This window comes from Chrysemys picta, chromosome 4 (genome assembly GCF_011386835.1).
Source record: "Chrysemys picta bellii isolate R12L10 chromosome 4, ASM1138683v2, whole genome shotgun sequence".
NCBI lineage: Eukaryota > Metazoa > Chordata > Testudines > Emydidae > Chrysemys > Chrysemys picta.
The window spans coordinates 37,858,050-37,877,649 of record NC_088794.1 but is presented as its reverse complement, the minus strand read 5'-3'; the positions used below and the strand labels follow the sequence as shown (position 1 = coordinate 37,877,649).

Below are 19,600 nucleotides of genomic sequence, written 5' to 3'. Positions count from 1 at the left end.
GATACAGCTCCATTTTCTGCATGGTGCTGTTCAAGAACACTACTTGGAATTAAACATGTAGCAAATCACACACGGCTTCTACTCTCTCATACTCCTCTGCCTTCCACTGAGGGAAGGGAGACTTTGCATAGCACAAGGTTTTTAACGGTTATTGAACATATCCCATCCCCATCTTTTATGCCTACTAGATGGCAGTGACATAACCATGGATGTGGCTAAAATGTACAGTACTAGGCAGCAGGGAGATGAAAGGTGCATTATATTTCAGGCCCAATCTTGTAATGCTTATCATGCAGGACAATCTCAGAACCCTACCCAAAGTCCCAGTGGCTTCTGTGGAGCTCTTTGTGTCTGTCCGTCCATGTGGAATAGTTTGCAGATCAGGACTTTAGGTGGTAAACTCTTCAGGGAAAGGACCTGACTTTGAGAAACAATCAGCATGCCTCTGGGTGCTAAGTTAAAAAAAAAAAAGGACATCTCAAATGAATGAGAGGTTCCATCCAAGGAACAGCTGCGATGCTGGTCAAGGCTAATCAACTGGATTCCAAGTCACAGAAATTTAGGGGTTGCCAGATTGGACCAGTGGTCTATCTAGTCAAGTATCACGTCTCCTACGGTGGCCAATGCCAGATGCTTTAGAGGAAGGGGCAAGAAACTGAAGTGGCAATTATGGAATAACTTGCTCACAGGCAAAATTTCTTCCTAACCCACTCAGGATTTAGGATGTGCCCTGAAGAATGAAGGATATGATCTCTGCCAAACATTAAAAAAAAATCCTAACATATTTAACTGTGAAGTCACCTTATAACTGACCTAAAGGAACCCTACTTGGCTTTATTATGGCCTCTGCTGACACTCTTCTGGCTGGGAATGAGAAGCTGCTGTGATGGGGACAGGGACGAAGCATGAAGTGCTCTGTCAGTCACTGGCCAGCAGAACATTTTGGCTGACATAAATCAGAGCAGCCCCACAGCTTCTCTAATTTAAGTTAGGGGCTGATTTGGACAACTAGCTGTGCCAGACATAATGGTGGCACAGATGGAGGATTGAGACCAAATTATTTAGCATGGTGATTGAGTATATAACTAGGAGTAAGGGGTGAAATTAAACAAAAGATAATTTAGGCTAAATATCAGTAAAAACCTTCCTAACAAGGAAGAGTGTTGAATATTTTCCAATGGCAAGTAGTGGGAGCTTTATCACTTACAGCATTTCAAATCTGACTGGAGAAATTATTATTTTATTTCTATAGAGAGAATAATCCAGAATTCTTGGGGTTTACATGACCCATTAAGTCTCTATTTCCAGTATCTTGATTTTATGAACCCTGAACTCCTAAACTCAAACTGACTCTGATGTTGGGTCCTGACTCTCAAGTCCCAGAATCAACTCTAACATCGGAACTCCAAGACTTCAGGCTAAAGTCAACACTCTCTGACATCCCGCCCAATCCTACAACTCTGTACTCTGGCCACCAGACCCATCGAGTCCTGTAGCTTGGACCTGTGACCTCTCAACCTTGAATCATGAACCTTCTATAATGTTGTCCCTGAATTCTTTCCAACCCTTAAGGCTACCCCACTCAATACTTCATCCCTGCCACTGGTTATCTCTGACAAAAGCCAGATAAAAACCTTTGTTTCACAGAGCCAAGAACCATGAACCATCACCCAGGGATCCTGGACTGCTAACCTCTGAAGTCGTACACCTCAAAAACTTTCAAGTACTTTTTCCACAAAAATCCTTAGACCCTCCTGTAAAGTGGCAATGTAGCAGTAAAAAACAGTATAGGCCTCTCTTCTTTTAAAACAAGTCTTTCCTGGAGCCTAACTGGTTGAAACAAGAGAAAAATCCTCTTTTCAGACATGAATAAGTCTCTTTACAGGGATCATCACTTTAAGAAGTGGATGGGTTGTTGGATACCAAAAGTTCCATTGAAGCCAAAAATAAAGTTGAAACAGAAGGAAAAACGTTTGAAGATTGAGTAGTGGAAGAATGTGCTTCAGCCACAAGCTTCAGACGCAGCTTAAGCTGTTCAAAAAACTGCTAAATAAAAAAAAAAGAATACACACTTTTTTGAATATTTAATCAACATTCTGATTTAAAAAAAAAATTCCCCAAGATTTCAATGAATATTTTCAACAACAAAAAATTTACAAAAATCTCACCAGTTATAGAGCTGGTTGAATCAAAATCCAGCAACATTTTTGCAAAAATAAAATTCTGAAGTTTTTCAAAAATTTCAGTGAAATTCTCTGAAAAACATTCTGCCCACATTTGAAATAGTTGAGAAAGAGGTAATGCCCCAAAATATTTGAACACAAAAATCCAGTCTAGTGACACAGAAGATATGGATGATGCCCAGGAATGCAGCAGAGACAGGCACCATCCTTCTCAAAAATATAGTATTGTATTCTACACTCTGACAGGGGAGATTCAACCTTTATAGTAGCTGGACCAAGAGTATAAAATCCCTGCCAGAAGGAATCAGAGCAAACCCAAATCTTGCTACATTCAGAGCAAAATGTAAAACCCACATCTTGATGAACATAAGGGAACATGCTTAACTTTGAGAATATGCTTAAGTGCTGTCCTGAATGAGACCATTTTCCTGATCTGAGCTTTTAAATGGAAATTATAAGAGTTCACACATAATTCAAAGCTACTTCAGTCCCAGCATGTATTCCTGCAAGGAACAGTATTTTGTGCATGCAAGTCTGGATTTTACATTTTTGATACACCTGTTGTTGCATCTTCCTTTGAAAATTTGATCTTTACACTTGGAATTGTGACTAAAACAAAGCTAATTTCAATCCAATATGAACTGACGAGGGAACCAATGGTTGTGCTCTTTTCCAAATAGAACATTTTTGATCAAAAGCCCCAAATTTAGGAAATTATTTGCAAAGTTTATGTATCATTGTTAATTTTGCCTTTGCTCTCACATTCAAAATGCCAGGATTTTGCTGTCCTAAAGCTGCAGTCTTAAATATGCCACCCTGCTCAATAACAAAGTAATCAGCTGCTGCTCTATTATGAGATGCCTTTAATTGAATTCTGCCCTTTAGAAAAGCTGAGTGGTCCCCTGGGCTATGAAGGAGGATGCAGTAGGCAGAAGGAGTTGGGGAGTGGATGGCAGGCTGACAGATTAAGAGATGGCTGTTAGCTGACTGCAATATTCCTGAGGACAGACATCAAGGTGGCTTATAAATCTTATAAATGGAGGGGAAGACAATCTTACATTATCGGCTATCAGTCCTGGAGTGTAAAAGGTTTGGCTTCTCTTGTCATCATGCAGTGAAAAGGAAGATCACAGGCATTTGTGTGCAGATTCCTGTGAAAAATCTTGTGTGTACTGCATCCACCGCTCTATAAAAGCTAACCTATTAATTTATTCCCTATGCACAATACAGTACAGAATTAAGTGGTCTAATCTTTACTCCCACCTGAAGGCACTTGGGAAAATTGTTACTTATGAAAACACTTAGCAATTTATTAAATACAGGTCTTGATTTAAACAATGAAAGGAGTTTGCCACATAAAGAGAGGCGGTTCATATTCAAGGAACACACTGATCCCAGGACAACCAGGAGACAGTCCCCTGGAATTTTGGGATGATGTAAGCATTAATGTTAATCTCAGCTTCCATTTAATGAAAGCCAAGTCCAGCTCTTCTCCTGCAGAGAGCACTTTCAGATTATACACTGATGGATTGTGGCAGAAGCTAGTCATGGAAGAATCTCTAGAAAAGTATTGGCTATTCATGGCAAACGCTGCAGTCACTCAGGGCCAAATTACAAGAGTTGCTAAATCCCTGGCAGAAATTCCTTAATTATTCCTTCAATGATTTAATATTTGGGCTTCTGCAGATTATACTGCATGGCCAATAGGAATTCCCTCCTAGCTACCAGCTAGCTCCTAACTGTCAGTGTGGCCTCTGGCCACAAGAAGTCACATCTCAGTGAGGAGCTAGTTCGGATGCTGGCAGAGTGGAGGGAGGCAGGTGAGGTGGTTTGGGGGGCGGAGGGGGGGGGTGCAGAGAGAGAATGCTGCCTTCCCTACCATCAGGTCTCCTGTGATGAGAGAGAGGCGGTAACAGACAGAAAAAACATAAGCCCCCTTCTCCCAGCAACAGTGGGTTCTCTCAGGAGGTGGGAGTTAGAAGAAAGGTTAACCTCACAAAGGGAGGAGGATGAGCACACACAGCAAGAAAAAAGACAGATGACAGGAGGAGGAAAAGTAGGAAAAGAGAAAATAATCTGAAGAGGGAGAAGATGAAAATAAAAAAAACAAGGAGAAAGAAATGGAAGAAGGGGGGGAAAAACGAGCGACAAAAACAACTTTTAAGTTGGAAAACTCTCTTTGTTCCCCTATATAATATTGTAATTCCCTGGCACACGTCCCCGCTTCACTCCCTCCCTAGCTTTGAGAGAAAGAATGGGATGGTTATTCTGAGTGCTTGTTATATTAATATTGCTAGCTACTCTAGATTCTGCAATGAAACAACAGAGGGAAAGGGAAAGTCCTAAAGTTCACCAGAATGCCCGCCCACCAAACCTCGAAAGCATGTCTCGCTCAGGGCACGTCTTCTCTAACAACGTGAAAATCACCCCCACAAGGGGAGTCCTAACCAGCGCTGATAGCTGCAAGTTTCAGCGCTGTAAAATGGTAGTGTAGACAGTCAGGGCCAGCTCTAACTTTTTTGCCACCCCAGGCAAAAAAAAAAAAAAAAAAGAGCGCCGCCCCGCTGTAACATCATTTCTCCCCCCCCACCCCCCGCAGCACTGCCGAAACCCCCGAGCGCCTCGCCGGGCCGCCCAAACCCCAAACCCTGGTCCCCCTCCCTCCCCAGCACCTCGCTGGGCCGCCCAAACCAACGCCCCCCTCCCCGAGCACCTTGCCAGGCCAGCCAAACCCTCGCCCTGAGCGCTGCGCCGGGCCACCCAAACCCCCGCCCCCCCCCCCCCCCCAGCACCGCCACCCCCCAGCGCCGCCAAAACACCCCCCACGCTGCCCGGCCTAAACAAAACAAAAACACCCCTCGAGCACCTCCCCACCGAACAAAACAAAAGAAACCCCACCGCGAGCGCCCCCCCCCATCGCAACATGGGACGCCCCTTCTAAGGTGCCACCACAAGCACGTGCTTGGTGGGCTGGTGCCTGGAGCCGGCCCTGTAGACAGTGCACCAGTACTCCCAGCGCTGTTTTTTCACACCCCTGAGCGAGAAAGTTTCAGCGCTGTAAAGTGGCAGTGTAGACAAGGCCTCACCCACAGAAGTTAGTCTAATAAAAGATATTATCTCACCCACCTTGTCTCACCAGATCTGATAACACATGGGGGTCCTAGAGTCAACAGGACAATTGTGCACTGGAAAAGAACATCAGAGGCTGGCCACTATGCAGGCAGAGACCTTGGTAGGAACAGCTGGACTTCCCTTCTATGGTCAGCTTTTATGATGGTTTCAAGTTCCTTCCTTACCACCACCATTTTAACCTAAAACCAGTCAGGTAAATTTAGTGGTGTGGGTCAAAAATCTCATGCTGCTGGCTCTCCCCTAAAGCCTTACATCCAACTCTGGAACTGTGTAAGTGGCTAGAAAAGTGTAATGAGCAAACATGGTGTGATGTGGGGTCTTCACAGTCACTGGAACCCAGCACAGACATAGCAAGTCGCCTCTGAACTTCCAGGCTTTCGAGTGAAGATACAGGGTAGTGAGTTTTGAAAAAGCTGGAAATTATTAAGCCAACTTCCCAAGAACACAGTATCAGCATTGAATAGCCAGGGTCAACCGAAGTGTAATAATATGTATGTACACAAATACAGCCCCCCCCTCCACAGAAACACACTCAATATCGACAGCACTTATATGCTATTTAGTTTAGGCCTCCATTTTCAGATGTGGCTAGTGATTTTGGATGCCTCCGTTTTTGGGAGTCTAACCTGAGATACTGTAGAAAAGCCTGATTTTCAGAAAGTGCTGAACACCTGCCCTCTATAAATCAGGCCCCGTTAAGATGTCTCATGCTGGGCAACCAATAATTTTGGGGCAACCAAAATCACTAGTGACATTTAAAAAGGATTAGGCTTTAATTTTTACAGGCATTTCTATGGTGCTCAGCACCATGGTACAATTTCTGACCAGCTCACGCACATTAACAAATTAAGCCTCAATGCTCTAGTGTGATAGGAAAAATATTGTCACAGTACTCACAAATATCTACACACATACTTCCCTCCAGGCTCACCCCCACTTACGGACCTACTTACAGATGCATACATGCAGAATACAGACCCAGGTAGGTACAGTAAGGTAGGCATAGATCAGCACTGTCTAATAGAAGTCAAAACAGGTTGAATAGGTTATAACAGACTTAATGTGGTTCTACTATATACATGGTTTTCATGCTCTAATTCAAAGTGCTCACTGAGAATGAGTTACACAGTCTAGCAGAGCAGTGCTTGTATAAGCCAAAACAGCAACCATTATGCACTCAACGACGAGGAGTCCTTGTGGCACCTTAGGGATTAACAAAAACTTATTTGGGCATACGCTTCCGTGGGCTAAAACCCACTTCTTCAGATGCATGGAGTGGAAAATACAGTAGGAAGATATATGTACACAGTACATGAAAAGCTGGGAGTTGCCTTACCAAGTGTGGGGTCAGTTCTAATGAGACAATTCAATTAAAGTGGAAGTGGGCTATTATCAACAGGAGGGGGGGGAAAATCACTTTTGCAGTAGTAATCAGGATGGCCTTCCTACTCGCACCTTCTTGTCAACTGTTTGAAATGGGCCACCCTGATTACCACTACAAAAGTGATTTTTCCTCTTGTTGAGAATAGCTCACTTCAACTTTAATTGAATTGTCTCGTTAGAACTGAACCCCCACTTGGTAAGGCAACTCCCAGCTTTTCATGTACTGTGTATATATATCTGCCTACTGTATTTTCCACTCCATGCATCTGATGAAGAGGGTTTTAGCCAATGAAAGCTTATGCCCAAATAAATGTTAATCTCTAAGGTGCCACAAGTTCTCCTTGTTGTTTTTGCTCATACAGACTAACACGGCTACCACTCTGGAACCTGTCATTATACACTCAGTAATAGCTCATACTCAGCTATATCAGAACCTGTCACTGAAAGTCAAAATATTAGGCAGGACAGCAGGGCTGTCTCTTGCTTTTTCTGAACAGTGCCATGCAATTTTCAGCTTCCATCTGGACAGCCACCAGAAACAAGCAGAGGAGATTTTTAAATGTAATGTCTTGTTATTGATTTAGGTCATGGTAAAACACCTCGAGGCCCCAATCAGGGCCTCCATTGTGCTAATGTTATACATACAGCCCCTTCCCCCCACTCAAAGGAGAATTATCTGAAGAAAAGCTAGAGACTGAAATACCCAAACAAAATATTATTGACTCGACAGGAAAGGGACCAAAAAAATTTCTCGTCTAAATTCTAGGATAACGCCCATTCTGCAAGCGAGTAATGAAGTGTCTGATGTGGCTCCAATAAGGTTCTGGAAAGTCCAATTGAACAATATTATGCACATGCTGGCCCAAATGCATTGCATTATAATGTTCTACAGCCAAAATGCTTCTGAAATAAATGTAGTCAAACTTTACTAATTCTGGGTCACTGAGAACGAAAATGATGCTTAAAATTGTTGATTGGCTCTAGTTTTCAAGATATGCTATTGGGTCAGTATATACGACCCTTGACTTGGGAATGGCAGAGGATAAGTGAGTTATAAAGGGAAGGGATCTCAATTTAAACCAGAAATGACTAAAATACATCTTTGACTGGATCTATGAATAAATCTATGACTGGGTTTGGACAGTACTTGCTTTTTAGGCAAAACAATGAATGATGCAATCTGAAGCTGGTATTGCATCATACCTGATATGAATTGCATCATGTTATTCCTAGAAGTCATGGATGATGCAATCATAACAAAGCTTACATCACTCTGCTGAACAAATTGCCCTATATTAGCTCTAGAAATCATACAGTGTCGTGCTCTCTTATTTGTCAGTGTTTGATTTTGCAAAGGGACACATTTCTGTTTAGCCAAAGTGAGAAGAGATGCCTCGTACTTGTGTGAACAGTGCAGATAACTTCTGCTCTGTTTGTGGTGAAGTGACTTTTGCATCACAAAAGCGCAGTATAACCACTATGGTTAAGAAAGCCTATCACCTTTATTTTGGCTGCAAAATTGGAGATCAGGACAAGAGGTGGGCCCACACATATGCTGCAACAAATCTTCGCCAGTGGTTGAACAGGAAAAGGAAATCTATGCCTTTTGCAGTGCCAATGATTTAGAGAGAGCCAACAGATCATACCAGCAATTGTTACTTCTGCATGGTGCCTCCAGTTGGGAAAGGTGTGTCAAAGAAGAAAAAGTGGACTCTGCATTATCCAAACATTCCATCTGCTATGCGCCCAGTACCCCACGGAGAAGGACTGCCGGTTCCTGATGCACCAGAATCATTCTCACTTGAGTCAGACGAGGAAGAGGAAGAGGATGAATCTTCTGGTCCTGAACCATCAATGTCACAGGACCCACATTTTCTCCCATCCTCCTCTTCTAAACCACACCTCATAACACAAGGTGAACTGAATGACCTTGTCAGGGATTTGGAACTACCCAAGAGTAAGGCAGAGCTGTTGGGCTCCAGACTACAGCAGTGGAATCTCCTGGCAGGTGATGTTAGGGTTTCCATGTTCCGTGACCGTCAAAAGGATCTTGTCCCATTCTTCTTCATGGAAGGTGATCTTGTAGCCTGCAACAACATCGATGGTGTGATGGCAGTCCTCAACATCGTTCACAATCCAGATGAGTGGAGACTGTTCATTGATTCATCGAAGACAAGTCTTAAAGCTGTTTTACTGCATAATGGCAATGTTTTGCCATCAATTCCAGTTGGTCACGCAGTCCATATGAAGGAAACCTATGACAACATGAAACAACTTTTGAGGTGCATAAACTATGATCAACATCAGTGGCAGCTTTGTGGTGATTTGAAGGTTGTTGCTCTCTTGCTTGGTCTGCAGACTGAATACACAAAGTACTGCTGTTTTCTCTGCGAATGGGATAGTCGTGCAAGAGATTCCCACTACATCAAGAAAGATTGGCCACTCTGACAGTCATTGGCGCCTGGGAGGAAAAGTGTTCAGCATCCACCACTTGTTGAATCAAGGAAGATTTTGTTACCACCCTTACACATCAATCTGGGTCTGATGAAGAACTTTGTCAAGGCCATTGACAAAACACAAGCAGCTTTCAAGTACCTCCATGGAAAATTTCCGAGGTTAAGTGAAGCTAAGATAAACGAAGGTGTCTTTGTTGGTCCTCAGATTCGTGAACTTCTTCGAGATGATGCATTTGACCATGCACTGCGTGGCAAGGAAAAGACAGCATGGAAAGCCTTCCAGTTAGTGGCAATACATTTTCTCTGAAACAACAAGGCAGACAACTACAGGTTGTTGGTGGAAAACCTCCTCAAGGCATACAAAAGCCTTGGTTGCAACATGTCACTAAAGATACATTTTTTGCATTGTCATCTAGATTTTTTTCCAGCGAACTGCGGAGCAGTGAGCGACGAGCACGGCGAGCGATTTCACCAGGACATTGCAACAATGGAGAAACGCTTTCAGGGCAAATGGAGCCCATCAATGCTTGCAGACTATTGCTGGACAGTGACAAGAGATGCTCCATTTAATGAATACAAGAGACAAGCCAAGAAGCGCCGAGTAGACACTGAATAGGACTAAACTATGTACATAATAGTTTTTTGCCTTTTGTTTCATAATCAATTTTATTTATATAACCCTTTTGCTGATTTTTAAAGTGTTACATAAACAGGACAGGTGAAATATTATCATGTAAAGCAACCATAAACACATGAAAAGACCTAGGTTTACAATTTATGATTAAAACTCTACTATCTACACAATATACATAGACATAAAATGTAAAAACAAATACCTTAGAAACAGTAGCCAATCAGTTGTTTTAATTGTCATATTTGAATTCAGCACATCAAAATACATAATAAATAGCACATTTTATCTCTGAAGCAGACGACTTCTCAAAAATTGTAGACCAGTGTTATAAGACAATTTCCCTAGGTTCCGGAATCGATCTTTCCTAAGAGCCAGTACGTACTGCATCAAATAGCTAGTAAATGTACACCAAGCAAAGGATTTATGAATTCAAACAAACAAGGGGCAGCAAACAAGGGGTTAACTCCAGTTTCACTTTTCCTTTCCCTTACAACAGGTATGTAGGGGGAACAGCTGTAAGAGGAGCTGCTAGAGAAGGAGAATGGGGAGAGTGCCTAGGAGAATTATTTGCAATAGGTGCTCTGTGAACCCTGGGTTGGGAAGGCTTTGTTTAGTTTGTTTTATGCCGATGCTCATCTTCACTTGCTTTTTGATCTATGGTCATAAAAATCTGCTCTTGCTGCAAAAATCCTTCCTCACTACAGCAGTTTTATTTTTACTGACTCATCCTACCAAATGACAGGGCCAAAACTTCCCCAGCTCATGTGAAGGGTTTCTAAGTTACTGCCAACAGCGGTAGAAAGATCAAGAAGTGACACTGACATTTCTTTTCACCTGTGTACTAACTGCTTATTTCTGAACCAGAGGTTCCAAGACAAACCCAGGATTTTGGTGATTAATGAGGACCTGTAACTAGACCACTCCTGTTTATAAACACCATCCTTGTCAGTCAGGCTCTCTCCCACTTCTATAAAGGGGAAGCTTTACAAACAGGGTTCAATTGGTAAACAAAGGGTTAATGTTAGGTGATAGCACCCACTTAAACAGAGCAGTTACTGGGAATGCACCTGGTATGACAGTAACTGGTTTTCTGAAAAGCAGATTCAATCCCTTATTTTCTGGAACCAGGCTTTCCTAATGTAGCTGAACGCTATGAAATAACTTCACTCTTATGGTGGGAGCCAAAGCTGTCCAATTAAAGGAACACGCACACAAAAAATCATCATTACTAATTTTCCTGATTCCTTTACTGTATTGTATGGTCAGTGATATGCATGAAGCAGCTTCTCCCCTCTTCTATAATTAAATGCTCAGCAAAATTCAAGGAGATACATTTGCTGCTTGTGGGCATTTAGCCAGTTGGATCACGGAAAAGTAAGGATAATACACTAGCCTTCCCCCTGCATGATAGGTCACAAGTGGGAATGTACTTGGATTGTCTGAGGTCTGAATCACTTCAGAGAGGGCTCAGAACTAGACTTTGGCCTTGGCTACACTTGCGAGTTACACCGCTGTAAAGGCTCCCCCAGCGCTGTAACTCACTCCCCGTCCACACTGGCAAGGCACTTACAGCACTGTGGCTCCGTGGCGGCAGCGCTGCATATACTCCACCTCCCCGAGAGGAATACCGTGTATTGCGCCACCGCTGCAGCGCTGCGGCGCCAGTGTGGCCACCCAATGCGCTGTGACTGGCCTCCAGAAGTATTCGGCAGTATCCCACAATGCCTGTTCTAGCCACTCTGATCATCAGTTCAAACTCTACTGCCCTGGCCTCAGGTAACCAACTATGTGACCCTCCCTTAAAATTCCCCGGGAATTTTAAAAATCCCCTTCCTGTTTGCTCAGCCAGGCATGACGTGGAGTACTATCAGCAAATCTTTCCAGTTGACCATGCCTCCACGCACCAAGCGAGCCCCAGCATGGAGCAATGGCGAGTTGCTGGACCTCATCAGTGTTTGGGGGAGGAAGCTGTCCAGTCCCAGCTGTGCTCCAGCAATAGGAATTACGATACCTTCGGGAAGGTATCAAAGGACATGACCGGGACGCCCTGCAGTGCAGGAGCTGTGGAGTGCCTACCGCAAAGCCCGCGACACAAACGGCCACTTGGGTGCTCCCCCCGCGCTGCTGATTCTACAAAGAGCTGGATGCGATACTTGGGTTAACCCCACCTCCACTCCGAGCACCACCATGGACACTTCAGAGCCAGGGTGGGAGGAGGAGGAAAACGGGAGTGAGGGTGGTAGGGCGGATGGAGACACCCCGGAATCCCTGGAGGCATGCAGCCAGGAGCTCTTCTCGAGCCAGGAGGAAGGTAGCCAATCGCAGGGGACGGTACTTGGTGGAGAACAAACAGAAGAGCAGGTTCCCGGTAAGTGTTTTTTTTTTCCAGGGAAGGAATTTTTTCGGTGTGGGCTCTTTGGGAGAGGAGGGTTAAGCATGCATACCTAGATGCGGAATAGTGCACTGATGTGGTTTATCACATCGCGGTAATTGGCTTTGGTAATCTCTTCGAATGTCTCATCCAGAACGTGTGCAATGTGCTTGCGCAGGTTTATCGGGAGAGTCACCATGGTCCTTGTCCCAGCCAGGCTAACGTGTCCGCACCACTGTACTGCGAGGGGCGGGGGGACCATTGCTGCACACAGGCAAGCTGCATATGGGCCAGGGCGGAAGCCACATTGCAGTAGAAGACCCTCCCTTGCTTCCCAGGTCACCCTCAGCAGCGAGATATCGTCCAGGATTAACTCCTGTGGAAAATGTGGGGACAGTGTTCAGTGTAGGTGCCCCCTGCAGCTGTTGGCTCTCCCCAAGGCACAGAAACCCAGAGGTCAGTGCAGCCCTGAAACAATCAGTCCCCCTTACTCACCATTTTGAGGCTCCCGTGGGTTGTGTGTGCTCTGTTTGGGATGGGAAAATTATGCTATTGTGTAGACCCTGTGTGTGCCCACCTTAAGTGCGGGGGAAATCATTACTCTGTCTGGTATAAACAATGCTGCCTCTGTTAAATGTTGCATTTTGCCTATACAGCTGCAACAACCTTGAGACCTCAGCCGTCCCTCTTATTGCCTGCTCAGAGACTGCAAAGACTCAGGAAGAGACTGCGAAAAAACAAAGAAGACATGCTGCAAGAGTGATGCGGCAATCTATTAAAGAGAATGAAAAAGCACAGAACTGGAGGGAGAGAGAAAGCAGGATCCGCCAGGAAAACGCAGCGCACCGGCGGCAAAGCACGGAGCACTGGCAGCAAAGCACGGATCGGCTCATAAGCATCCTGGAGTGCCAAGCAGATGCTATCCAGGAGCTCGTAGCCATGCAGAAAGAGAAGCAGTACCACAAATGCAAACGCCACCCCCCCCCCACAGTCCTTGTCTCAAAACTCTTTCCGTTGTGCCCCACTGTCCCCTCCAACCCACTTTCCCCAACTTCCGTGTTCTTCACGCCACCCGCTGCCTCCAACACCAGCATCTTCACCACCCAGCACTGAGAACCACGATCCTTACTCTCTGCACTCAACCCCCATCACCATGCAGTATAGCTGTCCTGAAGTGCAGTACTCACTGCACAGCACCCCAGACAGGACATACGCGAATCTGTGATTGTACTGTTCCCCACTCCACCCCTTTGCCCTTTCTGATTCCCAAGCAGTTGTGTTTCTTTTCAATAAATGGATTTTTTGGCTTTGAAAACATTCTTTATTATTGCATAAAGTAAAAGATTCCTTAGCCCAGGAAATAAACAGGCACTGCGAGTCTGCTTAGCAAACACCGATTCCTAAAGATTGGAACTACTGCACTTCACTCCCGTGCAGGGCACCAGATATCACTGCTGGTTTTCAGCTGCAAAATTGCTCCCTCAAGGCATCCCTAATCCTTGCAGCCCCGCGCTGGACCCCTGTAATAACCCTGCTCTCTGGCTGTGCAAATTCAGCCTCCAGGTGTTCAACCTCGGAGGTCCATGCCTGAGTGAAGCTTTCACCCTTCCCTTCACAAATATTATGGAGGGTACAGCATGCGGATATAATCGCCGGGATGCTGTGTTCGGCCAAGTCCAGCTTCCCATACAGAGATCACCAGTGGGCCTTTAAACGTCCAAAGGCACACTCCACAGTCATTCAGCACCGGCTCAGCCTATAATTGAACCGTTCCTTGCTGCTGTCGAGGCTCCCTGTGTAGGGTTTCATGAGCCATGGCATTAACGGGTAAGCGGGATCTCCAAGGATCACAATGGGCATTTCAACTTCCCCTACTGTGATCTTCCACTCTGGGGAAAAAAGTCCTGGCCTGCACATTTCCTGGCCAGCCTGTGTTAATATCAATGAAATGCCCACGGTGATCTACAAGCTCCTGGAGAACCATAGAGAAATACCCATTCCGATTAACCTACTCGGATGCTAGGTGGGGTGGTGCCAGAATAGTAATGTGCGTCCCATCTATTACCCCTCCACAGTTAGGGAAACCCATTTGTGCAAAGCCATCCACTATGTCCTGCACGTTACCCAGAGTCATGATTCTTCTGAGTAGGATGCGATTAATGGCCTTGCAAACTTGCATCAACACGATTCCAACGGTCGACTTTCCCACTCCAAACTGGTTTGAGACCGACCGGTAGCTGTCTGGAGTTGTCAGCTTCCAGATTGCAATAGTCACCCGCTTCTCCACTGGCAGGGCAGCTCTCAATCTCGTGTGCTTGCACCGCAGGGTGGGGGTGAGCTCCTCACACAGTCCCATGAAAGTGGCTTTTCTCATCCAAAAGTTCTGCAGCCACTGCTCATCATCCCAGACTTCCAGGACGATGTGATCCCACCACTCAGTGCTTGTTTCCCGAGCCCAAAAATGGTGATCCACGGTGCTGAGCATGTCCGTGAATGCCAGAAGCAATTTCGTGTTGTACACGTTACGCGGCTCGATAGCCTCGTCGGACTCCTCACTCTCACTTTGGATCTTAAGGAATAGTTCGACAGCCAAACGTGACGTGCTGGCGAGACTCATCAGCATACGCCTCCATTCGGACTCCATTTCCTGCAGACAGATCACGCTGCACAGAAACCGTTGAAAGATGGCGCCAAAGTTGGACAGATACAGAGGGATTTCTGGGATGCGAAGCGATGCATCACGGGGCATTGGAACAGGACCCAGAATCCCCTGCACCCATGCCCCGTTCCCACAACCCACGGCGCCAGAATGGGAAGAGGTGCTCTGTGGGATAGCTGCCCATAATGTACCGCTCCCCATAATGTACCGCTCCCAATGGGGCTGCAATTGCCACAAATGTGGCCACGACAGTGCGCTGGCAGCTGTCAATGTGGACAGACTGCAGTGCTTTCCCTACTCAGCTGTACAAAGACAGGTTTAACTCTCAGTGCTGTACAGCTGCAAGTGTAGCCAAGGCCTTTCAGAGGGGCTGCAGGCCAGGACTGAGGTGTACTAGAACTAAACTAGCAGGTGATACTGCAGGTTGAGATTGAGGTGAACAGGTAGAGTTGCATGTTGAATAGCTGGGGATGAGGTGCAAGTTTATATTGTGTTTGGAAAGGCGTAGGGTCTGAGGACAGATTGAGTGCTGATAGCTCAGCACTAGACCTAGTTGAAAATGAAAAATGAAAAAGAAAAATCAAAAAGGTTTTCACTTCAAAGATTTCTTTGAGCTGATTTGCCCTGGGGAATTTCGGCACCTCGCCCACTGTTTGCCTTGCAACAATGCAGTTCCTGCTGCGGTGTTAGCAGTAGAAACAAGAGTAGACAGGATAGAGAGGCCTTTTTTACAAGGTGTCATAACTATAAAGGGAAGGGTAACAGCTCTCCTGTGTACAGTATTATAAAATCCCTCTTGGCCAGAGACTCCACAATCCTTTTCCCTGTAAAGGGTTAAGAAGCTCAGGTAACCTGGCTGACACCTGACCCAAAGGACCAATAAGGGGACAAGATACTTTCAAATCTTGGCGGGGGAGGCTTTTGTTTGTGCTCTTTGTTTGGGAGGTTGTTCGCTCTTGGGACTGAGAGGGACCAGACATCAATCCAGGTTCTCCACATCTTTCTAAACAAGTCTCTCCTATTTCAAACTTGTAAGTAAACAGCCAGGCAAGGCGTGTTAGTTTTACTTTGTTTTCTCAACTTGTAAATGTACCTTTTACTAGAGTGTTTATCTCTGTTTGCTGTACTTTGAACCTGAGGCTAGAGGGGGGTCCTCTGAGCTCTTTAAGTTTGATTACCCTGTAAAGTTATTTTCCATACTGCTTTTACAGAGATGATTTTTACCTTTTTCCTTTAATTAAAAGCCTTCTTTTTAAGAACCTGATTGATTTTTCCTTGTTTTTAGATCCAAGGGGGTTGGATCTTGATCCACCAGGAGTTGGTGGGAGGAAGGAGGGGGGACGGTTAATTTCTCCTTGCTTTAAGATCCAAGGGGTTTGGATCTGTATTCACCAGGGAATTGGTGAAGAATTTCAAGGCTTCCCAGGGAAGGGAATTAGTTTTTGGGAATGGTGGCAGCGGACCAGATCTAAGCTGGTAGTTAAGCTTAGAAGTTTTCATGCAGGCCCCCACATCTGTACCCTAAAGTTCAGAGTGGGGAAGCAGCCTTGACACAAGGGCTAGACAACTTGTTGGTGAAAACACCCGTGTCCCACTACTTTAGTGTTTCCACTGATGGTGCCAACAATGGAGCTGCCAAAGTTGAGATCTACCTGTTTCTCCATGATTACCAAGCCTTTTTATTGTCCTCTGACTGATCCTTGCAAGCATGCTGTTATACCTAGAAGCCTTCAAGTGCTGTTTCCACGGAGATGGACAGACTCAAAGCCTTCCAGGGCTCATTAGTACTGAAGCATGTGAGCAAGCAGTAGCTGCACAGCAAAATAGTAGAGAAAAGGTTGCACCCATATAAGGAAAACCCCAGCTCTGCAACAGCAATTGCCTATTTCTTTACAGCAATTAGTGGGGAGGGGCGGTAAAGTCCACTAATGACTTGTGAGGCTGTGGAGTGGAACCTCTGGGAGTTAATTCTCTATGCAAATCAGAATCCCTGGCTACACAACATCATTGGCTAATGACAGAGCAGTCTTCTGCCAGGTGGAAGACCCCAAAAGTCACAAGTATGAAAAGCTGCAGCTCCAGCACACGGCATTATAGTCTACATGATATTATGCAGGATACTACCACTCATCCACTCTCGTTAACCAAAACCCAGTCATGTCCCTCAAAAGTAGTATGGAGTGTATGGCATCCCTGCTCACTAAAAGCCTTATGCGAGCAGCGGCAGCAAACAGGGCGGCTAACAGGGGAGTTTGAGAGGGAGTTTGCAGGGGAGGCAGGAGGGCGCGGTGTGGTCTGTACCCCATTCCCCCAGGTGTCGTGGGCAGGAACCGCAGCAGCCATGAGCCAAGCAGCAGCAGCAGACAGAATGCAGATGGCGACATGTGGGAGCTGTGGTATGTATATAGTCCTAGCAGGAGACCCGGAACAAAGGTATGTGTGTATGAAGTGTCGCCTGATAGTGTTACTGGAGGAAAAGATTAAGGGGCTGCAGATGCAGGTAGATACCCTGGTGGAGTTTAGGCGGGGGTTTGAGCAGCTGATGGAGGAAAGGCAAGGGGGGGCTGAAGGAGAATGCCCTGTGGCGGAGATAGAGGCAGAGGTAGAGGACGGTGAGAGGGGAATGGAGGGGGGAGAACATGGGAGGTGGAAGCATGTGACTGTGAGAAGTAGGCCAAGGAAAAGAAGGGCCAGTGAGGGGGGAATAGAACTCAGGAATAGGTTCGAGTGTTTGGATAGCGAGGTGGAGGGGCAGCAGGTGGCGACTGAAGGTGGGAGGGTGAGGAAGAAGAGAAGAGCAGCTAGTCCAAGAGAGAGAGGGGAGGAGTTGATGGAGACAGCACCAATTCTGGGCCCCGGGAGGATTCAGGAAGGCATAAGGGGGAGCATAAGGGAAGATAGGAACAGGCACAGGTCAGGACTAGAGGGATCGGAGACTAGATTACTAGATCGCACTGTTGCCAGGCAACGGCAGGTGTATGTGATTGGAGACTCTTTACTGAGGAGATTGGACAGGCCTGTGACCAGGGCGGACCCGGAGAACAGAAGGGTGTGCTGTCTCCCGGGCGCAAAGATACGCGGTGTGGACCTGCGGTTGAAAGGATCCTAAAAGGAGCAGGTAAGAACCCCTTGATAATCCTTCATGTGGGAACGAATGACACGGCTAGGTTCTCGTTAGAGAGGATCAAGGGAGATTATGCCAGGCTGGGGAAGACGCTCAAGGAGATAGAGGCTCAGATTATCTTTAGTGGGATTCTGCCCGTTCCGAGGGAAGGGCAGCAAAGGGCTGATAGGATTGTGAGAATAAATAGTTGGCTAAGGGAGTGGTGCTATAGGGAGGGCTTTGGGATGTATGGCCACTGGGAGGCTTTCGGGGACAGACACCTGTTCTCGCGGGATGGGCTTCACCTGAGTAGGGAAGGAAATAGACTTCTAGGAGGGAGGCTGGCTCATCTAATCAAAAGAGCTTTAAACTAGGAAGTTTGGGGAGACGGTTGGGAGATGCACAGTTAATCTCCACGCCAGATTCCAGTATGGAAAAGGTGAGTAAAAGGAGAGGAGAGATAGCCGGGGAGATGAGATTGGACATAGGAAGGACAGGGGGGACGGACACAAGGAGGCCCGCAACATATAGTGCTGCTAATGGGAGACGGGCTAAACGACATACATTAGGGTGTTTATACACCAATGCCAGAAGCCTAGGTAATAAAATGGAGGAATTGGAGCTCTTGGTCCAGGAACTGAAACCGGATATCGTAGGAATAACGGAAACGTGGTGGAATGGCAGTCAAGACTCGAACACAGGTATGGAGGGGTATGCGCTGTTTAGGAAAGACCGGAACAAAGGTAAAGGTGGGGGGGTGGCCTTGTATGTCAATAGTGAAATAAACTGTAAAGAAATAATAGTGGATGGATTAGATAACACAGAGTCTGTCTGGGCAATACTCACACTGGGTAATAGGACTACTAGAGCCTCTCCGGGGATAGTGCTTGGAGTGTGCTATAGACCGCCGGGATCGACCCAGGATATGGATAAGGAACTATTTAATGTGTTTAGAGAAGTAATTACTAACAGAAACTGTGTAATTATGGGGGACTTTAACTTCCCAGATATAGATTGGGGAACAAACGCTAGTAGCAATAACAGGGCTCAGATGTTCCTAGAAGTGCTTGCTGATCAATTCCTCCATCAAGTGGTAACTGAACCGACGAGGGGGGAGGCCATTTTAGATTTAATTCTGGCAAGTAGTGAGGACCTTGTTGAGGAAGTGGCAGTAGGGGACAATTTGGGCTCCAGTGATCATGAGCTAATTCGGTTTAAAATACATGGAAGGAGTAACAGAATTAAATCAAAGACTAGGGTTTATAATTTTAAAAAGGCCAATTTTAACAAACTAAGGGGACTGGTAAGGGAAGTGGACTGGGCAAACGTATTAATGGATTTAAAAGCAGAAGAAGCCTGGGATTACTTTAAGTTAAAGATGCATGAGCTGTCGGAGGCCTGTATTCCAAAAAAGGGAAAAAGATTACTAAGCAAGAGATTTAGACCGAGCTGGATGAGCGACCGACTCAAAGGGGCGATTAGGAAAAAACAGAAAGCGTATAAAGAGTGGAAGAGGGGAGGGATCAGTAAGGAAATGTACCTAAGTGAAGTCAGAGAATGTAGAGATAGAGTGAGAAAGGCCAAAGGCCGTGTAGAGTTGGACCTAGCGAGGGGAATTAAAAGCAATAGTAAGAGGTTTTACAGCCACATAAATAGGAAGAGAGCAAAGAAAGAAGAAG

The 19,600-nt window shown here is 45.8% G+C and overlaps 1 protein-coding gene across 8 annotated transcripts in view; it reads right to left on the bottom strand.

Annotated features, from left to right (window-relative positions):
* Positions 1-19,600, bottom strand: part of TSPAN32 (tetraspanin 32) — a 71,502-nt gene that overhangs the window by 19,537 nt on the left and 32,365 nt on the right. Inside the window, exon 5 of one of the 8 annotated variants that reach the window (XR_010600491.1) lies at positions 316-452. The exons of the other annotated variants lie outside the window; for them this stretch is intronic. The gene's annotated coding sequence lies outside the window, so the exon portion shown is untranslated. The remainder of the gene's footprint in view (positions 1-315; positions 453-19,600) is intronic. 8 annotated transcript variants of the gene reach the window in all.